Consider the following 20570-nt stretch of genomic DNA (forward strand, 5'->3'; position numbering starts at 1 on the left):
GTTTTCTCCCTACCAGCTGCCGCCTTCCAGGTTATTTTGCCCCTGCATTGCTTTAACATTTTTCTCCCACCAACCAGCCACTTGTTAATTTATCAAACAGATAAGAAACTGTGCGTACAATTAACAAAAGCCTTCTTTGGTTGCATTCACCCACCCCACACTCACACACACACACCCCCCCACATCCCCTTTTTTCTTCTAATTCCTGGTGACCCTTCTTTGACTTTTATTACCTTTTAAGAAGTGGCAGGATCAGGCCATTAAGTTGAAGTGAATTATGAAATACTTAACCCTGTTGTCTCCCCTCTGAAATGCCAACTGCACATATCCTAGTTATATGCAGTGGCTTCTTAAAGAAAATTTTAGAGGGTTTTTTATGTAAAAAATGTGACGTCTAAGTGTTTGTCTCTAGTCTGGATTTCAGCATGTGTAAGATACAAGAGGGGTAAAAACAAAAATGCATTTCCTCACACTCTGAATCCCTTTTGTCTCCAGGAGCTCTACTTTTACCATTTTAAAAATGACTTTTGGATAAAAAAATACACTGCAGGGTTCCACACTTTATTCAAGGAGTTAAAAGTCTGGAGCTGTGCTTGATGAGCCAGATGGTCTTTAACAGTAACATTGTTCATATTGTTTAGATTATCCTGTTGCAAGTACAGTGCCTCGTTTACCTTTTATGGAAGAAAGTGTGGAAAATTGACCACAGATGTAAGTAACCAAGAATGATGGCTGAGGCAATTCTTACCAGGCCTCCCTCTCTAACACGCCTGATCCTGCAGATAAAAATAAATAGAGAAATGTGAGGCAGCATGAGAAATATCTAGTGTTACCTATTTAAGTGTTTAATTTGAGCTCTGTGAGCTACTAAAATCTTTATTTTCTTAGACTGAGATTTCTTCATATTGAACTGGTTTCAGTCTCCCAGTGTAGGCAGCCTGAATGTAGATTTTTATCCAGGTACTAAATAACACATCATTATATATTTTTTCCATCCTGGTTGAAAAAAGGGGGGTGGGAAGAAGCCAACTACACTGACCTCAAACACAGTTTATGATCCAAAAATCTTCATGAGAAGATTGGTACCCATTTTGTGCTGTAATGAGGGAGCACAAACTCGCCATTAATATTGATTTGATTGGTATCAGAAGCAAAGGCTATGCCAGATTAATTAGAGGCAGCTCATTGTTACTCCTAATAATGGACTGCTGAGTTTGTGAAGCATCTTGCAAGACAGTTCCAAATTGAAATAAACTTTTTTAGACAGGTATCTCTTTTGTGCAGTATCTGGAATTGGAAGGCTTAGTGCTTAAACAGAACAAAGAGAAAATGCTACAAATGAAAGCAATAAAGCCTTGTTTTATAAAGTCCTTTTGTCTCCCATCACTTTTCTTTCTCTCCCTCATTTCCTTCCTCTTATTAGGAGCTGCTGTCAAACTGCATTTACTTATGGCAAGTGGTTCCCTTCGGAGCCCCTAAGCTGATATTGCTGCATTTGCATGCAGGTGCTACTGTGGTGGAGCACAGCCTCTCGCCTGCCCTTTTCCCCTGCCCTGGCAAAGCAGAGAGCGCTGTAATTATAAACCAACAGGTTTACTGTGTGAGGGCCCAGAAACTGAAAATCTCCTGTTTGTTCATCAACATGGGTTAGCTGGCCTGGTACTCTTTAACAAGGTGGTAGATTCCTTTGACTGTTAAAGGCAACATCCTCCCTTTATTACACTAAGCCTTGATTGATCCAGAAATTTTTTTCTTTTCCACATGCAGTGCTTTTAAACTTAATTCTGACAGCATTGGTTTCTAGAAGCATAGACTATCAGATTCTCTTTCTAATATTTTTTAAAGACGACTTTAAAAATTGTCAGGAAAAAGTGTTTTACAGGAATTGCAGGAGGTTGGAGGTTATGCTGAGAACTACACAATCTAGTATGTAATGTAAAATCAGCAGTTAACACTGGAAACAGTCTTCTAAGGCAAAGTTCAAACAGTTGGTTTAAGGTGCCACTAAGTGGGACAAGATGGAGTTAATAGTCCTTTTCATATTTTTAATACCTGCATTCACAATATGATAAATTAGATTGACAGCATGGGGCAGTGTTTTTAATGATTTAACTTCTGGTTCTGCTCCCTGTAGGATCTGGAAAACAAGATCTATTGGACATACCAGATCTGGCTCTGTGCCGTTGTAGAGTGGAGAAGGGGGAAGCTGTGAAAGCACAGGTGGGGAGGAAGTGGCAGCAGCAGCACCAGAGTGGGCGAGTGGAAAGGTGACAGCAAACAAGAGCCTTGGAGGTGAGGGTGGACAAGGTGACAGGAATGTTCAGGGGGTGACCAGCCTGAATCAGGATAAAGTGGATGAGAGGAAAGCAATGCTGTCATGAGTTGATGAAGCTTAGACGGAGGACTGCTGCTGAAGTGGACTAAGCCTGTGTCTGGGAGCCAGCAGCCCTTAAGTACTAATCCTGGTTCTGTTTTGAGGCTGCATGCAAATTCTTTTCTTTTTGTCTGTTTTCCTATCCATAAACCAGTGATAATGACCATTATCTTCATCAAAGTGATATCATGAGGCTTAAAGTGCCACTGTAGTTATTAAACAGCAGAGATTTGTTGGCTGTTGTTTGTGCTGGGAGTCTGTAGATGCTTACCTCTGTGATAAATGTATGGTTTTACTTTCTTCTTCCTGTTAACGCTACAGACCAACCACAGCTATGGAAAGGGGTTTGGACACCATCCTGGCTACTACAACAGACTTGTTAACTTAATTGGAACTGGGCTGCACAAGTAACAAAGGGCAGGATTTGCCTGACATGCCCTGTAGTACTAATGAAAACAGACACATCTGAAGAAAAATGGAAGCTTTCAGGTCCCTGGTTGTATCTGGAGACCTAACAGAAAAACTAGGATTGACTTGTTCACAGATGTAATGTTTTGCAGTAGAGTCCTAAAACTGATCCAGATCTGTCCGGAGAGATCAGGTTTTCTGCTTGAGCTGATCATTCATTCAGCAGGGAAGCCTCACCTGCATTTAACTCATTCAGACTAGAAATAAATACTAAGATCAATTAAAGTCCGAGTGTTTCAGAAAATAGTTTTAAAACAAGGCTTTCCAAGGGTGAACACAGATTTCCATCTAGATTAAGCTGCCAACACACGATTCACAACACCCCAGAGATCGCCCATTAAATAAAGCAGAACTATTGATCACTGTTAGTACTCTAGAGAAATAAGTTGGAAAAGTTATTTTCTGGGCAGGACCAGTTGAAGAGAGAACACAAGAATAACAGTAGTGCTGCACAATACAGTCAAGACTCTGATGTGTGAGACACTTTGATTTTGTTGTCATAAAATATCCTGCAGAGGTGTGTGCTTAAGATGCATAGCCCTGTAGAATTCAGTTGAGGGGATAGATTTTTACACCTTTACTCAATGAAGGGATTATTTATTAAATTTTACAGGAAGAAGGCAGAGTGCTTTAGCAGTTGCAGCTAATCAATACAGTAATTCCTAACTTGGTCCCTAGAGGGTTAAGTCAACATATCTATAACTGTACTGTGGTTTTCATAGGCCTGCATCACAAAGGAAACAATCTTGTTAAAGTGAGTGAGACCTGTTGGGTAATCTTATTTTTCAAGTGTTGTGATACAGGTCAAATAGACACAGAAAACACAGGTTTGTGGACGCAAGACCCCAACTAAAAATGTTTAGGGAAACTGAAAAGTAGCCTCTTCTGCTAGCTCTCTTCAAAGCGGACTATGAATTCAAGTAGAGCCCTGTAAGACATGCAGGGAAATGTTAGGTCACCCAGATACTGACCATCAGGTTGCTCCTTGAACAGACCAAGTGCTTTGAACCCTGGCACTACCACTTCTGGGATTAAAATTCAGATCTCAAATATGTAGACTAAGTACCAGGTTTACACAGTGGGTTGTAGAGTTACCTTTTATCTCACCATTCTAGAGTGTGCCCACATAATAGAAGTGCTGTAAACTCTTGGAAATAGATGGTCCAGTTCACTGAAGCTTTTATAGAATTCTGTAGTGGCCTACGGAAGTCCAGAAATAATTCTGCTTGTTTTGGGGTTGCCTCCGTGGGAGTTAGTCACTGGTTCTGATGAGCAGGGTGACAGTAAAACAGTAGTGTGTATACTAATGGTTTTATCTGAAAAATGAATTGAAAGTTACGTTTCTGAAAATGGAATCAGTTATAGTCTGTGTGCATGTGATGAGCGAGATCATCTCTGTTTTTCTGGTGCCTGTGTGGTATTGTGACTTGTTGCTCAGCATCTGTTTATAAATGTAGGATACAAGGAGTGAAGCTGTGCTTCAGAGGGACTGTGAATAGAGAGTGCTTTCTCAGCAGGATATGAGCCCTAAGCTCTGACAAGCATTGCTTGATTTGTAGAAGGTTTTCTGATGAACAGCACTACGTAAATATTAGATACTTTATTTTTAAAGCGGCGTACCCTACCACTTCTTGTTTCTGACAGATATGCTGGGAATTTCCTTTTTCACAAACAATGCCTGTCTTGGTAGAATCCTGTTTCCATGACTAAAACTATGATGAGGGCATCAGCCTAGTATGGTTCCAGGAATAACCTACACATCAGCTATACTCTGCCAAGAACACAGAGACTGGTTATTGACATGAATGGTTTTGGTTAATATGCACCACAAAGTAGAAAAAAAGATGCCTATATATTTTAGTTCATAGATAATTTTCAAGAAATTGTGTATGGAGAAAAATAATGTATGGTTGGGGAATAGAAATATAAGCCTTGAGCTTCCTATCCTGAAAATATAAATCAATGCAAGTTTTAAAGCACTTGCATGACTCATATGCAGAGGTCATAGACCAAATTTGCTGATGGAGGCAGGATGAAACATTCGGCTGCATTTTTATGATATTTTTCCTGCTGCTCTTAGCTTTTTATTTACCCAAAGTAATACAGTTTTCCAGAGAAGTGTAGCAGCTCCAACATATGGAACTGCTATCCAGTTCACTGCTTAGGTGCAAAACTGCATGGGAACAATGGTGTGTCAATAAATAGCTTACGGCATGTCAGGGAAAGTAGTCTCTCAGGAACCATATTGCCAGCTTGGCAGTATTCTAGAAAAGGAGACTCAAGATGGAATTGGTATATTAATGCAGCTTAGTGAATAGGATCCAGGCCTAAAGGAAATCCAACTCAAGTAATATGGAGAATAAATGGAAGGCAGAGAGAGGTAACAAGAAAGAGGGGCTTGTTAATGTGCGGGTCTATAAATCAAGGGTTTTTTCCCCTTACTCTGGCACAAACTTTGAGCTGATTTTGGACATCCTTGTAAATCAGTACACTGTAGTTTTTCACTTGGGAAAAAATATCATAACACCGAGCAAGCTATTTGGTAACAAATTGTGCTGCCTTTACTCTTGCTGAGTAATATTTTTGTGCCACAAGAGAAATCGGCAGGAGTTATGTTTTAGGTTTGATCTGCATATTAGTTCCATGTTGCTGAGATTCTGCTGACTTTGAGGTTGTTTCTGTATTTTCAGTAGCATTGCTGATGTTTAGGTTTTGATCCAGCATAACTTAGAAAACGAGAGTAATTCCTGCATTCAGTTTGAAATGTCAGCACATAACGAGTCAACAAGCCTGGCTCCAGGTGAAAGTTTTAGACCTGAGTTGTAGACCCTGTGTGGCAGGGAAAGAGACTTGCACGTTAAGAGAGAGAAGGTGTATTATTGAGTGTTCAAATGATCTGATAAATGTACAGTTGTATTAAAGATTTTGTTTATGATGTAAGCCATTAAAAAGTGTGTGTATTTATAGCTACAACATCATTCTTTTTCTCCTGTGTGTTTAGGGAAAAAGGTAATGGGCCTGCCTGCATTTAGTAACACTTGGACATTGCAAGGTACATTACAAATAACAGTAACATACTGGGGAGCTGTAATCAATCCCTCAGGAGCTTGTCAACATATTTAGCCATTTTTCAGTTATAGGTGAACTGTGTCATGTCAATGGTATTTTTTTTTTACAACAGTCTATAATTTTTTGCATTTGCCACCTAAGTCTAGTTGGACTTGCCCCTTTTGAGTGACATTTGTCAACGTTCATATGAGGTGTTTGGGAAGGACACAGTTTGATAATTTGTGCATCTAAAAAAGATACTGGAGTTATAATCTCCTCCATTTGCATTACACAGTCCATTTTGGAATTCTTCACTTCTGGATTTTAGCCCTGGTGAATGGGGAGGGGAGGTTAAGCTTCCATAAGCATTGATGATACGCATAAAGATGAAAATATTTTTTTTTAAAACTGATTTCCGGGAAAGCAAAGCTTAGCCAATAGCAAGTGCTTTTGAAAATCACAATTAAATCTTCACATTTCAATTTTGCTAAGTGAATTGTGAATAGCTAGTGCTCTCTTTGTCCTAGGGCAGCTTCTTGGCTTTGTTTCATAGGCCTTTGTGCTGATTGTGAAAATGTGGTGGAGGGGCCTTACATCAGGTCTGTTGGAACAGCTGAGGAATTCTTTAGCATGGTGAAATCTTGACGTAGGATGCAAAAAGTTTCATATAATACGTGTCTTTGTGTAAGTGGACTGTGAAAAGTAAAGAACATATTGGAGAGTTCCACAGATGGATTTCAGAAAGTGTAGCAGATCTCTGTGTCCTTCAATGACAAAGTAGTGTTACTCATACCCCAAAAAGCACCACTGAAATCCCAGACGCCAGCCTCATGTCATCCTTTTGAGGACTGGGGAAAGCATGAAGGCAGTTTGGAGACACCTCTTCCCTCACTGCAATTATACCCCAATAGACTTTGACACTGCCAGAGATTAGACCTATAATTTCTTGGTAACTGAGTTTTTTATGTGACTCCCACTTTGTATGACTCTTGTTTCTGCTTATGTATAACATAAGAGTTCTGTCTTCTCATCTTCCATTTACATGATTCCTGGCATTTTAAATCCAAGTAGATTAGATTTAGACATTTTGTAATGAATCTGCATCTTTCTGTGTTCTGCATACTCCTGAAATAGCCTGGGGGAATCTGATAGACACAATTTATGTGTATCACTTAGACATAAGAAAGCATCTGATTGGTTTTGTCTTTCTTTTGTTAGCTCTTTCCTATAATTCTAATCACCATTTTACTGTAGCATTACACTATTGAGGAAAGTATGATTTTTTTCAAAGGCAGGATGCTTCCCATATTTAGAAGTAGTGGTACTTAAAGGAAAATGGGTCGGAAGGCTTTAGAGCAGATTTTCTCCTGCTGATTCTAGTAGTAGCTCAGATCATAGTTTGCAAGGTAGAAATATATCTGACATGTATTTCACTGACAGTAGGTTTAATTCATCCATTTCTAGTACTATTTCCTGACTTCACCAGAATACAATATGGGGAGGATGCTTCTGTACAGCACTGAGCTTTATTGCTGCAAAGCCGTTTGTGTAAAAGCAGAAATGGATGCTAATACTGCGGTGCATTGTGTATGGCAAAAGAGAAGGACTGATGAGATTTAGCAATGTTTATTACTGTGGTGCTGAGATACTTGGAATATTCTACATGGCTCCTAGGTCTCTGTCACTTTTGCACAGACCAGAGCGAAGGAGACAGAGGCATTAAGGACCCGGCCCTGTAATTTTCCAGTTGAAATCAATCAGTATGAACAGTAAGCCAAATTCTCTTCTGATTTCAATCAGTGCTTTTCTGTTGGCTTTAGTAAGTCTGTGCCCATTTGCAGTAGCTGAGAATTAGGCTGTTGCTCCCCTCCCAACCTTTTTGATGACTTAACACAATTTTTTAAACATAAAAGTCTTGTTTCAGGTCTGGGTTGTTGGCTTATAAGTTTAAATTGGAGGCATGTCAGTCCTCATGTAATCAACACTTTGAAGAAGATCCATGAATGAGGTTAGGTAAAAATGCATTTTTTTTCCTACTACTATCTGGATTTTCTCAGAACCTCGATAATTTTATCCCATTTGCATCAAACATGCAGGTAACTTTAGAATCCTGCATCTGTATTGTTTCTAGGAAAGCAAAATAAAATTACAAATGACAGTAATTGACATTACATGCTTTAATTAAATTTCCTCCTCTGTGAACCAAAACCTTTTAACCAAGTATTGCAGTGCTATTTCTGTATTTATTTGTTACATGGGTTAATGTGCTATGTGGCAGATATGGTATTTATCCATTTTCACAAATTAAGCTATCAGTGTCATGTTGCCTTTGAATTGTTTCCTGTATTGATGGCCAAAACCACTTGAGGAAGACTTTAGCCCTCCCTGGCTATACTTCTGTTTTACAAAGCTGAAAATTGTGGGGTTGAAAGTGAACCCTTAGGAACAGTTTGGGAAACTCTAGGACCAAAACATCTTACCAGTGTGCTGGTTTTTCCCTGTAGTGATCGCTGCTGAGGGAAGGGGGAGGTGCACTTTTTGAATGATGGTTTTGTTGTCGTTGTTAAATTCAAGGAATTAGAAATTAAATCCTGCTTGCATTTATGTTTGTGGCAAGTGAAAATGGATTACAGAGAGTGTAATTAGAAATTCCTCTACTCGGTCCCCAAGCTATGCACATCAGACTTGCTGTTGTCAACTTGTTGCCATGTTACTTCCTCTGAGAAAGCAGCTCTGCTTTAGCCAATTTGCAGCTTTCGTACTCTACTGTAACTGCGCCTGTTAGAACAGTTTACCTGGACATGGTCTTCTGGCTACTACTGTAGGTAAAAAAAAATCATTGTAAAAAAACAACTGTCATTTATTATTTTTGTAAAATAGCTATTTTTGTGCATGCAAAAAGGTGCCACTTCATAAACAGATATAAATAAAGACCTGTAGTTTGAATTGATGATGCATGTTGCTGTGGCTTCAGGCTTTGTGAATTTTCTTAATTTATAATCATCTTCAGCATCTTCCTCAATGGTTCAAGTGGGGCGTGGTTTTCCTTTAGCTGTACTTACCTCCCAATGGGATTGTCTTAATAAAGTATCTGGGACACTTATGGTTCTATTCAGAAATTAAGAAAAGGAAAGCTTGGTAAAGAACTGCCAGCTCAGTATTGTCCTGTAATTGAATGCTGTTATTCAGCAGTTCAGCAATCCAGTTTCCCTGTGCCAGAAAGCAATGGGACTCCAGGAGTCAGAATGGGGAGCCCCATTACCACTTGAGAGTACAGCATGAAATAGGACTGTTGGCAGGGGAAAGCTGCTTCTAGGAGTGACCCAGTAGCTGCAGACTGATATGTATCAGAGACTCCTTAGAACTGGTGAAGAATCTGGTTTCGGAACAGTGATGAGAGCTCTGGGTCTTTTTCTGCAAGGATTTGCATCTGATACAAAACCTGGGGGAGGAATGTTGTGTAGCACAGCAGAATAACAATAAATACCTCTTAGTTCTCCATAGTTGCCTTTTGGCACTGGTATTTTAAATGAAGTTCAGCTGGAAACTAGAAAGGTAACCACTTTCCATGACTTAGAAATGGGCCAGGGATGTGTCACTTCCCTCATTCTGCTCCAAGCTGAGACACTTAAACATTTTACGGCTTCTGAAAAGTTTTAATCTGTAGAAAACTTCATGGCAATTTGATTTTTAGCCCAAGTAAGTAATTGCTTTAGATTATCTCTTCATTACTGTCCCTCTTTGAAAGGACCCGTAGCATATAAAATTAGCTCGTTTCTTACCAGTAGTTTATTATTATTTTGATGGCTCATACCTCTCCTTTCCTCTACTTTTTATATGCCTGGTTTAGAGCTTAATCCTCCTTCCATGTGAGTTTTGCTAATTATTTCAGTAGGGAAGTATTTATAGAGAAAGGAGTACTGTGATCAGGACCTGAATTTGGTAATATCACATATGCATCTCAATTCTGTAGCTCTTGTTGACCAACTTTTGTTTAAAAAAAAAAAAAAAAAAAAAAGGAAATTTCACTTCCAGTATTGCCATGTCTCTGTCCAGACCTTTCCTATGCTTTGTGACTTTATTCAGCTGTGAGGGGAAAAGATACAAGTTACCTTCAGCAGAAATGGACTATGAGATTAGTAAAAACATGTGGTTTACACTTGCTTGTTTGAGCATTTTGTTCAGTTATATGACTGAGAACAAAAACACACAGTCAAAGCTCCATCCCAGCATTCAGAATGCAACTTACCAAGCTGCAAAAAGCAGATTTAGTTTCTTTTGCAGATGGTCTATGAGTCTCATGTGGCATCATATTAAATTATATAGGCAGTCAGTCACTTGTTCTGAAGCGATGCTCTGAGCTGAGAGTTGTGATGTGCTTGGACCATTCTGTTGGAAAACAGGCTCTAAAGCTAATACAGCTTCTCTGAAGAGCAGCAGCAAAGGGGCCTGCAGAGCAAGGGGCTTCAAACACCTTAAAGACTGCAGTTGTCCCTGTGATGCACTATGAGGGTGGCCCAGCAACTCTACGATGGGCTGCGGAGCATTTTGCCCTAAAGGTAGGAGACTAGACTGACTCTTTCAGTTATTTTTCATCTTTCTTTCTGTGATACTTTTAGGAGGATTGTTTTCTGACCTTATATTTTTGCCATGGTAGTTAATTTTGGTTTGTAATATTTTGAAGATAATAATGGAAGTTTATTTTCTTCTTGCCCTAGTCAGACTTTCTTTTTTTCTGGGTAAATGAGGAAAAAAATACAGTAGTTTGTTAATTTCAAATGCTGTTCTGTGAAAATATTTCTGCAATATGAGTGACATAGGATTAACTGCTTCATCCTAGTCATATTTCATATGAGTATGTGTTTCTGTTAACTTCCTTTAAGAAGAATTTCAGTCCTTAAGCAATACTGGATCCAGTGTGAAAACAGTGATTTTTATCCACTGAATTTCCACTCAGGGAAGATTGTCATTTGTAGTCAAAAGCATGCTTGAGATAGCAATTTTCAAATGGACTATGTATCATGCAGTAGATAAGTTTTAATATTCATGCTTATTATAATGAAGATTTTGTAGTACTAAACACTTTTCTGATAGGAATATTGACATAAACTCATTTATGACATCAACAACTGAAGGCTGCAGGTTATTTCTGGGAATGTCGGAATGTGTTAGTGCTGTGCAGTAAAACCCATTTAAGGTTATTTACCTGGATGCTTGAATTACAATTTTTGGTGCTTCACCTGTGAAGTAGGAAATACAGCCACAGCTACTATTGGTATGAATGTTTTGCATGCTGAAATTGATACATTGGTAATGACATCAACCCATGAAATGCATTTAACGGGTAGGAGTATTACACAGAGTATTTTCCCTTGTCTGACAGCACTTGATGGGTGGTAGCAAGTGTTGCTCCAAACTTACAGCTTGTTTGAGACCTCTTGGAAAAGACAGTTGCAATATATGTGCGGTTCAGAGCTGTGGGTTTACCCTTGCAGTGCTGGTGCTATATTGCTTGCAACTTGTTTTGTGATAAGAAGCATGTGAACACCATAATCAGATGAACAGTTCAGTAAGGTCATTTTTTTGAGACAGAGCATTTGGAAGTTAGAGCAGCTGTTTGGGTTTTATACGGAAATGAACAAGATCTGGAATGCACAGTAGGGTACCAGGCAGTGCCCTTGAAGGACAAGGCACAGGGCTGGATGAAAGTTATTACTACTGGTTATATGAAAAGAAGGATGTTCCCTTTGCTATGATACGGGAAACGAGGAAACTGGTATTTGGAAAACGAGGTACTGGTATTCCTGCCAGTTCTACTTAGGGCCAAATGCAACATTGTAGACAGGCTTTTAATTTAAAGCTGTATTTTTAAGCACCTAGCTTCCATTTTACAAGTGCAATTCGTGTCTCCAGAAAGGAGACATGTAAATGTATCTCTTAATCTAGAAGTGTGTCACTTTCTATGAAGCAGAATGGGGATAATACTATTTTCTTCTGTTGGTGGGATGTTAAGCTAATTAATTCTGATTAAGGGATTTGAGAACCTAAACTGGACACTGTTGATTTATTTCCTGTGCAAATTGAGAACTAACTTTGCTTTCCTAAGCCAAACATAGTTTCCAGTTTGTGCTACCAAAGTCCTGTCTTGCATCGTCATCTTACGCTTTTGTGTAAATGTGGTTTAGGAGAATACCACAGCCATCCTATTGATCACACCATACTGTGATTTATGCCAGCTGACCAAAGTCTTCCCTCTAGTCAGGGATTGCCACAGCCCTAATATATTCCTCTCTGTCCCCGAAATGACCCTTCATGCTGTATGGCTAGGTGAGAACGGGAGGGCTTCAACACTTCACATGTGCATCCTGAAGATGCACACTTGTATGAAATAAAGATGGGGAGACAAGTTTACCTTTTCTGTAGTCCTTCCTGTAACAGTACAAGCCTGAAGTTTTTCTGCTGTCAAATGCACACTAACCTCCACATTGGTTAAGAGAACCCCAAAGGGTAGTTTATTCTACAGTATGCTAGAAGATATATTTCTTCTGCCATTTTAAGGTTTAATTCTTCTGCCTTCACCATATCCAGCCCATTTTCTTTAAGGATGTAGCTGGGTTTCTCTTTATTCAGCCAAAGCCACAGTCTAGTTTTTCCATGTTGAAGGCCTGTCTTTAGATCCCAGTTCCCAAATTATATTCTGATTCTGTCCTTGACGAGAAACTTCGCTTCCCTAGGTCACACTGCAGAGACTTTTAGAAACCATATGTGTGTTAGGCACAAATATTAAATGTAGCAAGAAATTGAAAATCCTTAAAATGGATAGGAAAAAAAAGGATTAGATGTCTCAGGTCAATTCTCATTTGTTGTACTGAATCTGAGAACTACAGTTAGATGCTCAGGATTGATGCAGAGGGTACCAAAACGTGGACTGCAAGCTACCAATTATGCAAATAAGTAATACATCTGCATTTTTTAATTCATTATTATTTTAATTTCTTCAGGTCACTCTTATCCCATCTTTCTTATGTTTGCCACTTGTTCAGCCTTTGTGCCATCCTCAAACTTTATCTTGGTTGACTTTGATACCAAAGAAAAATCTGGAAGCTTGAGGACCTCTCAGAAGATACTATGCTGGTTTTTTTTTCCTTCTGTGATGTAGAAATACTTGGCCACTTACTACAAATCTTTTGATCCTTTGTCACAAAGTAATCCCTTGAAGATGACCAGATGTTTATATTAAAACACAAGTAGCTCTAGGAACTACAGTTTGAAAATAGTGGCCACATGTGATGCATAAACCAATTTGCGGTCCTTGAAAAGTAACTTTAAATTTCCAGTAAATGTAGTCATTTTTCTAATTCTTCCAACAAGAAGTCATATAGGTTATTGAGATGCAGTAGGTCTGACACTTATTTTTTTTCTCCTTCAGAAACAAGGCTTCTATGCACAAGAAGAAAAGGGCAAGAAATTCAGGAAATCCTCAGCTTGCTACTAGTGTGCCCTCGCATTCCTAAGAACTATTTTTGGGTTTTCTCTTAGGAATAGCTAGAACTTGTTGAGCTGGGAAAGACTTCTTGGAACAGGTCTTTGGTTTTGTCTTTTCTGCCTGAGTGCCTCTTGTTGATGTTGGAATAGCTACTCTTAGCTGGTTGGTGATTCAGAGAATGAGGCAAGTCAGTCGTATAAAATCAGCTTCTCCACAATATTTGGCAAAAATGGTGCAGCAACCTGGTGAGCATATAGGATGAACAATTGCCTCCCCTTGGTTAGGGTTAGGATTACATCAAGAGGTCGGTCTGACTCTCTTCTGACTGTTGCTACCTCCAGATTTGTTATAAATCAAGAAGTATCAAAATAGCAGTGAGGACGATAACAAATGCTCTCCCTTCTGTCTCCATATAGCCCCAAGCGCCCCACGTAGTTCTGAGATATCTTAATAAATTGAAAATCTTAGCTGTCAAAGGATTGGTTTCAATAAAATGTTTTGTATTTAGAGATGCCATGTGCAGAGCGGCTAACAAGCTGCAGCTATCTTTTGCACAAAGACCCTACTAATGTATCTGGAGTTGTTTGAGTTTTCAGGCTGGGATCAGGATAATGACTTGGAATGGTCACAGCATTTCTCATATGCATGTCTTGTTCTTCAGTGGGGGGAAAAAATCAGTGTCATTTGAACTCCCGTCTGCATTTGTTCCCAGTGTTGTCTTGGTTTTTTTACTGATATTTTAAACAGTCCTGCAGGGTGACAGGCTTTTCAAAACATCTGCAAATACTGCTGATGTATTTTAAAGGATGTGTTGAAGGAATGAATGGAATGACTGGCGTCTGTGTTAGCTTGACACTGCACCACTTGTTACCTCTTAGAAACTATAGGAAAATTCTGAGAAAGAACTGCATCCCAAATGAAATGTGAAAGCAAGTAAGGCTTAATGAAGCTACTTATGACACGGCGAAGAAAATCACATGTACTCTTTTAAAGGATTGAGTTTGCTGCCTGTTTTGTTGTTGTTTTTTACCTACTCAGACTAGAGATCTGTCAGTCTATGGAGGTTTTTTTTTCCCTCCTGATTGCAAAAAAAAGAAAGGAACAGCAAGCTAATCACTGAGGTACTTTGGAGTAGCTTTGGACTTCAAAAAAAGTTCAAGGCAATAAGTGTTTAATTTGTATTGCATACATGAAAATGAAATTATAGCGTTTCTCCCATTCTTTTTTGTGAACTGGATTTCTCCCATTCTTTTGTGCGTATGCCATGTTTGGTTTAATGGGTAAATGAGAAAAGAAAATAGATTCTTTTTTGGAGACTGGGTACTAATGCAGTAACATTAAAGGCAGGCACATTGTTGTCAGCCAGTTTGCATATTTATTTACTTTTACAAACGGTTGGCTTGGAGTCAGCAGTTAATGGAATGAGAATGATGTTCCTGTACAGATCATTTCCTGAGAAACATTTTCAATTACAAACATATCTCTGCTTTTCTTTCCTCATTTGTTATGTCTTGGAGAATAAATGGGGAGTAGCATTTACAACTTAAGGTTTATGTTCTGAAGACAATTTTAACAATGATCCCCACATAAAAAGGCCCCTTTGTAGTTGCAGACATATGTTTATGATGTTTTGTGCTGTGAATATCAAATTTCTGGTGGACGCTGTGTCACACTCTGCAAACTTGTAAACATCTATAAATCCATTGGGTCATTTTAGTACCATGTGTAATGCAGATTTATTGTCTTTTGTGTGGATTTCTTTTGTTTTGGAGTTAAAGCTGAGCTGCCAAAATCCATATTGGATGAATTATGTATTCAAGAAAATTAGGCAGTACCATTTTAGATTAATATTTTCTTTTCCCTTTGTGGACTTATAAGATGCACACACACAAGCATTAGAAAATAACATTTTGGATGGATGGCCCAGAAAGCAATTGCATGAGTTTGCTTGACTAAATAATATCATTCTGTAAGAGCTTAAACTAGGACTCTTTGAAAATGCCTTTGCTGTTTTTTCTGTCATTCTCTGACCATCTTAGGTAATTTGGATCTCACATTTGCCAGTAAAAATTCAGAATTACTCCACTGGAATTACATCATGGTATAGAACTGGAATATGTGAGGGGGAATAGGAATCACACTGAGCCAATGAGGTGGTATAAATCAGCATAAACCTGCTGAAATCTGTGCGGATACAGTCGTTTACACTCAAGTCTGCATTGCAGACTATCAGGCCAGTAGAAGAAGTAAAGCTGCTCTTGTGCACAAGTGGTTAAAAAAGTAAGCTGTCAGGATCATTAGCATTTATCAGAAATTTGCACCCAGAAAAGAGAATATGAAATAAAAAATGATCCATCTAAATTTGGCTTAACTATAATTGAGTGGGTATCTCTGTCTGGACAAGAGCAGTAAAGAGGTTTCTTATTGAAAATCACCATTTTTCTAAACTGGCTGTGACTTCTGGCTACATAAGTAAACGTATGTAGCATATGCGTGCATGTTTGAATGTGGGTGTATACACAAATATTCAGTGTTACTCTGGCAATACAATGTCTGCAGCTAGCCTTCCAAGTTATGCTTGTTCTAGGAAAAAGTAGCTTAAGATAGAGGCATGGCACATAAAGCTGCTGTCTACCGTAGTAGTTTCTATCAGGTAGTTTGCCCTTTGACTTTTTATAGAAAGCTTAAACTCCTGGATTCGTGTGAATGTCAACAAATCTCAGCTTCCACAAAAAAAAAAAACAAAAAAAAAAAAAACAAAAAAAAAAACAAAAAAAAAAAAAAAAAAACCACAACCACAAAAAGAACAACAAACCAAAGTATTTGCAACCTTAAAAATGGCAGAGAAGACCTTGAATGGAAAACCCTTACGTTAAAGAAAGAAAGGAAATTAAAAACTGTGGAAGTGTTAATGTGTATATTTCTATAGGTGTATACATATATATTTAATTTTCCTGATTTTGAAAGATTGAGGTTAGAAAAATTGTGTCACTGTCCTCCTCCAACTTTAGGGTTTGGTTCTAGTTAATCACAGACTTCCAGAATTGATCTGTTAATGTTGTAGCACTTGAGTGATTTTAGTTTTTTTAAGTACAGAAACAGTTATATGGAAAGACATGGCTTTAGTACTCAGAGACGAGACCATTTAACACTACATCTTGCTGTGTTTATTTTATGATTCTTTGGAGAGATATGCTAAAATATGTCTAAACCACAGAGAGCGCATTGGGTGATGTGGCATTTCTGAGCTCAGTTAAATAATAAGATGTGTTTTATTCAAATCAGAATAACATTAAGCCCTGAATACTAAACAGGGCAGCAAAAAGCCTTCAGCACACAAAATAAACAAGTAAAAAACACAAATGAAACTGTCTAATAAATACAATGCAGAGTAACAAGCTGCATGTACTAGAGGAATTAAGCCAATTTAAACCGTATGGGCAGTACTCTGCTTTCAGATGTGCTCAGCGTCCAACGGTTTCAATGGCAGTTGGATGCACACATCAAAGGGCAAAGTCTGGCTCAGAGCACACGCGTGGATTTGATAGCATAGGTTTATGACCTTGTAATGCAAGAGCATCTAAAACAGTAAGAGCTCTATCCAGCTTAAAATAGCTGCTGTAGTTGCTGTCGATACAAGCTTGTGGGCTCCCCAGCTCTGGGGCCAAATTTGGTGCTGGCAAAATAGGAGGAAGTCTGTTGACAGCTGATAGCAGTGGAGTTGCACTTGATTACATCATAACAAATTTGGCATGTGGAGCTGAATGAGAAGTCTGAGCAGAAGTGTCCATTCCTTATCCAGTGTTAAAACTGGGACTTTCACTTTGCCAGCCCACAGAGGTTTGTCTGGGCCATATGTAACTCTGTTGCTTTTAAGGGTCTTGCTTTGAAAGTGCATTTAACCCCCAGTTCCACTCAGCATGGTCACTGTAAAAAAAAATAAAAAACAAAACAAAGACTGGATTTTCCTCTCATGTCCAAAAGGATCATGTCCCTAATCGTGCCAATATAAGCGTGACGAGGGCAAGCCCCACGGTAGCTGACACACTGGGATGTATCTGGGCTGCAGCAGAGGGTGAGAACAGAAAGGTGCTCTTAATTCTAATTGCTGGTGTCATCCAGTGGCCAAGCATGCCCGATGTCAAGCCGACAGCTCTGTGGATACTGTCCTCCAGAGGAGCTGCCACAAGTCCTAGAGTGCCGGTCTGGCAACTGGTGTGGTATAGGTGAACTGCTGCAGCTGTGTCGCCTCCTCCCTTCCTAGGTCTTTACACTGTCAGACTCAGAGTGGAGGTCTTACTGATGCTTCAAGTAACTCCTCAAAGTATTTCAAGAAATTAGATTATTTTATGTTAATTTCAGCTGCTGCAAAAGTTGTCCCAACCAGTGTGCTTTATTTTTATTAGAATACTAAATTGCTGAAGCTATTTTCCTGAAAATTAATTAAAACAGATTAACGAAAAGCAGCTGAAAATTTGATTTCTCTGCTGAAACTGTGGTATGCAAACTCAACCTCTGTCATATTTTTGTGGTTTCTCTGTAATCACCTAAGTGCATAATAGTAGTTTATCTTGGAAATTTTTTGATGGAAATTCTGAGAAAGTGAGTCTATGCTACATAATACATTTTCTCTCCCTTTACGTACAACTTCATTTAATGCACATGTTCTTACCTGCTCCTTTTAGTAGTATTATTAATCTGTAGTTAATTCTTTTCAGTATTGGGGAAAGGAATAAAAAAGATGTTACCAGGCTCAGGGTTTCTCCATCGTGTTTTCTGCTTGTAGGGGATAGGAGGGCAGGAGGAGTCTTTATTACAGGACTAATACCAACCTTGGGCATGGGTTGTGCACTGCAGAACGCAGTGGCTGAGGAGGAACTGTCCTCTCTGGCAAACTGGATCCATCTGGGATCTTTGGATCATCCAGAAGTGTGTTGGGTAGGTTCTGCATATGGCTCGGGTAGGTGTGAGAAATGTATGCGATTCGGGTGAGCTGCTTGGGGAGAAGACGACCACCACTTGTGTATACCTGTGTAGAGCAAAGCACCTGCTGTACAATAAATACCACACTTGCAATGTATTCTAGAACAGATCAATGTGTTAGTTTCTTATGTATATTTATTATTATTTTATTTGTATTTTACATTCCCTTTCCATGCAAAGATATAGCAGGTTTTTGTTTGCTTTCTCTTATTTTCAGAAACTCTGACAATATGTTGAAGGTCATGTTGTTAAAAATAGAATGTAGTAGTTGTGCATATTGGGGACAGAAATGGGGAGGTTCAGTATGCCGTCTAAAACATCCAGCCTTGAAAGGTCTGCTCAGTCTCCCTGGAGAAGTATCAGTTAGCTCTGCCAGTGGGTCACTCCCTGGACAGAGAAGCCAAAAGCTCTCCCCACTGTCCTTTGCTAGGAAAATGAGCTGACTGCTTCCTCCAGTGTGTCCTGCCCAAGCAGAGCATCCAGCCCTTTGGGACAGGAGAGCTCAGTGGAGCCAGTTGGCTTGAACAGATTTTATTTTCTATGCTCCCTCTTGGGATTGATGTGACAAAAATGTTTTCTGCCTAGGAACCGTTGTGCGGAAGTCCTCCATGAACTAAGCATTTCAGAACAGAAAGACCTCCGCATGGAAGTTTTCTATCCACTGACATTTTTATGCTCATAACCATTCTGAACCAAAATGAAAAAAAAAAATCAAAGAGGTTAATAAAACCAACAATTATTTTCTCTGAGGAGTGCTAGCAGTTCAAAAAATTGCCATTAAGTGTAAACAGTTCCTGAAATTGTACGTGCTAGACCAAATTCATCCTTACTATAACTCCTCAGAACTCAGTGGACTCACATGAGGGATTAATTTGGTCCGTTGCTCTCAGCCATCAGTGTTAGAGGATATACAACAATCCAGGGAGCTATTGTCAACATTGTTTTATGACTTTTTAGAGCTGCTCAGTATTTGTATTTTACAGATACACAAGCAGGGTGAGTGTATGGAGTGAAGTTAGTGTTTCAGTATTGAAGGTAGTGGATTTTTCAAAGTTATTTTTGTACAATTAAAAGTAATAAGCATTCTAACAGCCATTATTGCCATGAATCTTACATAGGTGCATGAATATAGCTACACACACTCCTGCAATGTGCACAGGCATTTCATCTGGCAGAGCACAGAACATTTCAGAAAGCATAGAAAATATTCGGGAAGTTTTAAGTACTGTTATCACACCAACTATCACAATGTTCATGTGAAACTTAGCTGAATTTATTGCACACAGGAAGTTAAGGCAGAGAGGTAAAACTGTTTTCCAAAAGTTAACATATGAGGTAGTCACAGCGCCAGGAGCAAAACATGAGATCTCTACTGTCACTTTCTACACTTCTCTTCTCTCCAAACTTAAACTGTTTCTGTAATTTTCAAAATAAACTGAGGAAAGGTTCAGGTAGTAAATCTGAAATGTTACATGGTGAATCTGCATCTGCACTTAAATAATATATTTTAGTTCATGTCAGAAGGTGTATACAGCTGCTTGAATCTTTAGGACACATGTAGGATGGTTGAATTAAGTTATTTAAGTTTAAACTCTTGACTGGAACAGTTGTACTAACAACCAGTTCTATTGAAGGTCTGTACTCTGGAAAATGAGTGGTCAAAACAACATTGTCATTCCTAAGACAGAGTGCCTCTTTCCTGGTTTGGTTAATCAGGTTGGTGCTGATTTGTTGGCTAAAAAGCAAGACACAAACTTGTCTGATCACCAGAGTGGGTACCCGCCCTGCACTGTGCCATGTGTTCTTCTATAGTGGTAGGACTAGTATATTGGATTGTTTGTATTTATTCTCTTCTGTTACGGAGGCGTGTTTGGGCAGTGAAGGAAGGGTTTTGTCTTTGTAACCTAATAAAAGTTTGGGTCACCCAGAGGCGTGAATGAAGTTGCTCTGAACTATACCAGGTACAGAACCTGTACAGTACGGAATTACTGGCAGGACTGCTTTTATGCTTCTTCTCTGGATCTCTCTGTTCCTGTCTTCTCAGAGCATGTATTACAAGAACATTGATTTTTATAGCATTAGGGGACTTTGGCTGAGTAGGAACTTGTCTGTATTTCCTGACAACTGTGGGCATCTCCAGACTATGGGATTTTGGATTACTTCCCCATTCTGATGTCCAAGTTCTTTCTCAACCTGTTGGGACTCCACACT

General features: G+C 39.0%; 1 protein-coding gene across 2 annotated transcripts in view; it reads left to right on the forward strand.

Annotated features, from left to right (window-relative positions):
• PARVA (parvin alpha) overlaps nucleotides 1–20570 on the forward strand; it is a 67815-nt gene that overhangs the window by 21065 nt on the left and 26180 nt on the right. The gene's annotated exons all lie outside the window — the stretch shown is intronic.

Source organism: Phalacrocorax aristotelis, chromosome 5 (genome assembly GCF_949628215.1).
Source record: "Phalacrocorax aristotelis chromosome 5, bGulAri2.1, whole genome shotgun sequence".
In the NCBI taxonomy this organism is placed as follows: Eukaryota; Metazoa; Chordata; class Aves; order Suliformes; family Phalacrocoracidae; genus Phalacrocorax; species Phalacrocorax aristotelis.